Source organism: Chenopodium quinoa, unplaced genomic scaffold, assembly GCF_001683475.1.
Source record: "Chenopodium quinoa cultivar QQ74 unplaced genomic scaffold, ASM168347v1, whole genome shotgun sequence".
NCBI lineage: Eukaryota > Viridiplantae > Streptophyta > Magnoliopsida > Caryophyllales > Amaranthaceae > Chenopodium > Chenopodium quinoa.
The window spans coordinates 1,659,423-1,665,949 of NW_018745324.1; positions in this window are offsets into that span (position 1 = coordinate 1,659,423).

The following is a 6,527-nucleotide window of genomic DNA, read 5'->3' on the forward strand; positions in this document are numbered from 1 at the left end:
TTCATTGTATCTTTACAATTTTGTCAATCATTCTTTTTGTAAGTGTAAGTTTAGGCAGCCTGTTTATTTATTTTTTATCAAGAATATGTAGATAAATTTCTAAATATAAAAGGATAATGTTTATGTGTTTAAAATAAGGAATTTTTTCAAAGAAAAAAAATTACTTGTATAGCTAATCTACCAATTTAAGTTTCAACTAACAACTCATGGTATGATTAATGAAGGGCCTTAAAGATTTTAATTTACTTTGGATTATCAACTTATTGATTAACTCTCAATAAGTATCAAAGTGTTTTCCTTAAAGGTATAATGACATCTGACAATATAAAATAGTACGTTGTATAGAATATGAAATAATTCGTACAATATCAAAATCATGTCAATATAAGACAGGATTTAAGACAATATGGAAGTAATAAAAGGAAAGATTAAGAGGTGAGATAGTGAGAATAAACTTTATAATATTACCAAAATTAAAAACTATGAGAAAGAGTAGTAAAAAGAAAAATGTTTATGACCACTTTTAAATTAAATTTGAAGACAAGATATTGGTCATTTTAAAAAAAAATAAATAAAATATCATTAGTGTATCGTTTATTTGTATTATATATTTTGAAGAAAAGGTAAGCAATTTATTTAAGGGTGAGACACGTAATTGCATGTGATTTTTAGGAGTGAGCGAACTATTTATGCAAGAGCAATTTATTTAGGGGAAAGTACATTATTTATCTAGGAGTGAGGTAAATTGTATATAATTTTTTGGGGTGAAGAAATTATTTAGGGCCTGTTCATATTTACTGAACTAAGCTGAACTGAATTAAACTGAACTGATTGAGCTGAACTGAAATGAACTGATTGGAGCTGAACTGAATTGAATAGGGGTTCACTCGGTAAAAGATTACTTAAGGGGTTACTCAATCAATGGTTACTTGAGGGGTCCAAACAGGGGTACTTAAGGGGTTCACTTAGTCAAGGGTTACTTGAGAGGTTACTTGGTTAGGGGTTACTCGAATTACTCAGTAAAGGCTTACTCGATTATGAGTTACTCAAGCAACTCATACAGTGGTTACTAGGTCAGGGTTATTTCAAGAGTTCGGTCAGGGGTTACTTGAGGGTTTATCAAGGGTTACTCAATCAGGGGTTACTTGAGAGGGAGGCGTTACTCAGTTAAGGGTTACTCGAGGGGTTCACTCATGGACTACTCAAGGGGTTACCGGGTTAGGGGTTACTTAAGGGGTTACTCGATAAAGAGTAACTCAAGCAACCCCTAACCAAGTAACGTGAGTAAACTCAGCAACTCGAGTAACCCCTGAACGAGAAAGTCGAAAAACCCCGACAACTCGAGTAATCTCATACCGAGAAACTCAAGTAACACTTTCCGCACATTACAACAAGCTACATACAAAAATTTGTGATTATATAATATAAAGTATGGTTAATAAGATATATTTATTTGTTCGTAGGTAAGAGAAATAAAAAAAAAAGTGTAAATGGGGTTGGTAAAAGAGAAATAATAAAATAGTTATGGACTCTTACCAAAGCAAGTAGTGTGGCAATTATTATGAAACGGACTGTGGAAGGGGTTACCTGAGTTAATTTGTTATAGGTTACCCGAGTTATTCAGTCAGGGACTACTTTAGTTCCTCAGTTAGGGTTACTTGAGGGTTTGGGACAAGGGTTACTCAAGGGGTTCGCTCGATCAAGGGTTACTTGAGGGGTTACTCGATCAAGGGTTACTTGAGGGGTTCGGATAGGGGTTACTCAAGGGGTTCACTTGGTCAAGGGTTACTTGAGAGGTTACTCGGTCAAAGGTTACTCGAGTTACTCAGTCAAGGGTTACTCGATCATGAGTTACTCGAGCAACTCGGTCAATGGTTACTCAGTCATGGGTTATTTTTGGAGTTTGGTCAGGGGTTGCTTAAGGGTTTAATCAAGGGTTACTCAATCAAGGATTACTTGAGGGGTAAGGGTTACTCGAGGGGTTCAGTCATGGATTACTCAAGGGGTTATTGGGTCAGGGGTTACTTAAGGGGTTACTCAATAAGGACTAACTCAAGTAACCTCTAGCCAAATAACTTGAGCAGCCACATCAACTCGAGTAACCCCTAACCGAGAAACTCGAGTAACCCCAACAACTTGGACTAATCCCATACCGAGAAACTCGGGTAACCCTTGTTGCACGGTACAACAGGCTTCATACAAAAATTCGTAATTTTATAATATAAAGTATAGTTATTGGGATATAATTATTTGTTCGTAGGAATATAAAATAATAATAAAAAAAAGTGTAAATGGGGTTGGTCAGATAGAGATAACAAATATTTGTGGACTCTTACCAAATAAAGTAGTGTTGCAATTATTATGAAACAGACTGTAGCAGGAGTTATCTGAGTTATTTTGTTAGGGGTTACCCGAGTTATTCAGTTAGGGGTTACCCGAGTTATTCAGTTAGGGGTTACCCGAGTTACTCGGTCAAGGGTTACTTGATCGAGGGTTAGGAACAAGGGTTTTTCAAGGGTTCAGTCGGTCAAGGGTTACTCTAGGGGTTACTCGATCAAGTGTTACTTGAGGGGTTCGGACATGGGTTAATCAAGGGGTTCACTTGGTCAAGGGTTACTTGAGAGGTTACTCGGTCAGGGGTTACTCGAGTTACTCAGTCAAGGGTTACTCTGTCAAGTAACCCCAAGCCAAGTAACTTGAGTAACCCCAACAACTCGAGTAATCCCTGATTGAAAAATATTTAACGCAAAGCAAGAAAAAGCTCAAACATGTGATCCAATCCAAGCAATGATATTAACTTTTCTAATTTTTTGTACTCCATATCAACATAAGTGTCAATGCTTTTGTGATATAAATAATTGCTAACATTAATATATTTCGATATGAAATAATTATATCCTTGTAGGCGTCGCTCGAAGTGCGCCTATGTAAAAGCATGTTGTGAATATGCTTGGCACTCATAGGAAGTGGGAATTGACATAATACGATTAGGTATAAGGAAAGTAGGGAGCCGCCAACAATTTTTTAAGGAACTTGTAAACCGTTCACGGATCATAAAAGGCAACCACAATAAAGGGACAACGATAGGCAACAACGATTGACCCATGAAGGTTACACCCTATTCATAATCCATGAGATTAGTAACTCCATATGGTTCGGAACTACGAAAGGAGGATCGGGGATGATGGTACGAAGTGAGTCATGGAGTCACATTCGCCCGTATTGGCCTCTACTCGATTCTTATAGTGAAAAGTGATTCCTGCGATCTCAAAGGCATACAAACAAAGATTCAATTTGCTCTAAACTATTATTAAGCTAAATTGGTTGAATATTAATGCAACATATAATTCTAAAATATTTGTGATCACTTGATTAAACAATAAGATTAAAAAGGAACCTAAATCGGTTGTCCAAATTATCTTATTACTCGTGATTTTCAATTACATATTCCCTTTAACATGCAATATGGTGATCATAAATATAATAAAATAAACATTAATATTGGAAGCAATTTAACAATAATTCTAACAATACAAAATCGTTAAAAAAATAATAGAAATAAAAGGAACATAATTCTTACTTTGATTCTGTTTGTTTGCAACTACAAAATAATAAACGAGTTAGTAACTTCAAGGAACTAATAATAAAACAATAATTAAATTAAATTAAATAGAACTGATTTGGGGCCAAACCCTTAAACAGTTCTACCTTTCACGCCTTGGCTTAAGGACAGAACCATTAGTAAAGTATGGACTCCTGGGAGTGCTTGAAGAAGGAATTTTGAAAGAATAAGGGTAGGCTAGTGTTTATGCTAGAGCATAGAAGAGAGAAAAAAACTAGAGAATTAATTCCTGCCCCGTACATCAGAAATGAGGGGGTATTTATAGAAAAAATGTGTTGAGGGAACACACAGAATCCTAAAATGATAAAAACCCTAAAAAGTAAACCGCGACACGACACTGTGTACCGTGACACGGGAATTCCCACCACCAGACGGGAAAAATTCCCGTGACGCGGTGAACAATTGCGTGACGCGGGAAATATTTTAGGGTACGGGGAATAAAATGCGTGAAGGGTTTACGCGGAAAGGACATGAAAACTCCCGTGTCACGGTGATTCCCACCGTCGGTGGACAGCTCCCGTGACGCGGGAGTCTGTGGTCCGTTTTTCCGTCTAAATTCATTTTTAACCCTAATTTCGTTCAACATTTTAAGTGTCGATTGGTAATTTCGGGCCATTTCTGATTTATTATTATTATTTGGGCTAAAAAAAAGAAAATAAGTAAAATAAATAAAAGGTTTGGGCCAAAATAAATAATAAAACAATAAAATACTGATCCATGGACTATTGAATTTAATTAAATACGATTTTTTAAGCACTCTCAGGATTAAATACTGAACCCGACCAATAGTGACAGTGAAAAGTTGTTCATCGTCGGGTTTGGTTTTGGGGAGACATTTTTAGGTGTCTATAATCCTACACACTCATTCCAATAATTTATATTCCATGCAACTATGAATTCATGAACAAAATAATAAAACTTTACCAAATAGATTTATTTTATTTATTCACTAATGGCTTCCTAATTACTTATTAATCTCAAGTATGCCATGCTAACCAAATAAATAATATTCACTAGCAATTGCTGACTAAATCAAATCATTTTAGCCAAAAACTGAATTCATTTTTTTTTTTTGAAGAAAGCCAAAAACTGAATTCTTAATAATATCGTTCCACACATATTTACTTTTGACTTAATTAATTCCTAAAATTTAAAGTTACTTAAACTATATATTAGTCAACATTCTACATGCTTTTTAACAAGTATCACTATTCAAGTTTCTTTATCAACAATGTAAAAAAAAAAATTTACTTACATATTCCTTCTTTATATTCAATGACACTAATTATGATAAGTAAATCAAGTCAAAACATACTCCCTCCGTTTCTTATTTCTTGCAATAAAGGGGGTAGCGGGGTTCTCAAGTCAAAACTTTTTAAGCATACTTAATAAAAAAATAAGGGCATGCAAATGATGTAATTAAGGAGGAGAGAGGGTGAATAATTTATCCAACTAAAAAAGCAATTAAGCAACCGAAGTCAAGCACCACCACCGATGAACGCACGCCACCCACAACCATCACCCAAACCACCAGTCTACCACCCAGACCCGTGCCACCAAACCCACAAAACCATCAAAACCACCCCTCCACCCCTGAGAAACCAACGACCACCAGATCTAGACCCACTGACACCACCAACACCAACTAAACCACTAGATCTAGTACCACCAAAACCACCCAGATGCACGCCCCCAAACCTACAAAACCACCAAAACCCCTCATCTATCCCTGCGAAACCACCGAAACCACCAATACCACGACCAACAAACCCACCCAACGAAACCACCGACACCACCGAACCCACTCAGCACAAACCACCGTTGACCCACCAAAAAGCAAAAAAACCACCAATCCCGACAAACCACCAATTTCACTAAGAACGGTGAACCACCAAACCCGATGAGCCAAAACCCGACACCACTGATGACCCACCTAAGCCACTAACCATCAGAGTTGAAGAAAATCCACCAAACTAGTGATTTGATTATGAGAGATGCATGAAGAAGATGAAATGAGAGATGGAGGAGGAGAGAGAAGATAATGGGTCTGATTTTTGGGTGTGATTTCATAGATAAGTAATTTAGATTAGGATTATAATGGGTTGCAATTATGTGTAGCATTATGTGTTAACAATTTTTTAGTAAGGGTAAATTGGTCATTTTGACAGTAAAAAGTTTTCAAATAAGGAAAAATATGAGTTTGTTGCAAGAAATGTGAACCACCCCAAAATGGCAAATGTTGCAAGAAATAAGAAACGGAGGGAGTATAATGACTTTCATACAACACATAATATTTGTAACAATATTCTTCTTATAAGAGACTAAATCATACAATTAAGTCAATAATGATTAATCAAAACTATACATTCAAAATAATAAATATCATGAAAGCCTACATACCCACAAGAAATTATTCAACAAAATATAAACCACAAATCAAACATCTATCCCAATCCAAGCAATGCTATTAACTTTATTACTTTTCTATACTTCATTCATAGCAACATAAGTGTCAATACATATTAATTATGTGTGACATAAATAATTAATAATGTCAGCATATACAATATGAAATAATTATTGTTACACATTCATTTCAATAATTTATATTTCATACAAGAATAAATTCATGCACAAACTTACAAAAACTAAACCAAGTAAATTATTTTTACAACTCACTAATAGTTTACTAAATTATATTAACAAAACGATGCGCATAGTAATACATAATAAATATTATACATACAACAGAAAGTCATTTGAAATATATTTCGATAAAAAATGACTATATCTTACACATTCATTGCAATAATTTATATTTCATAATACTATGAATTCAAACACAAAATAACAATGACTAATTCAAATATATTTATATAGCTCTTTACATATAGAATTCTAATTT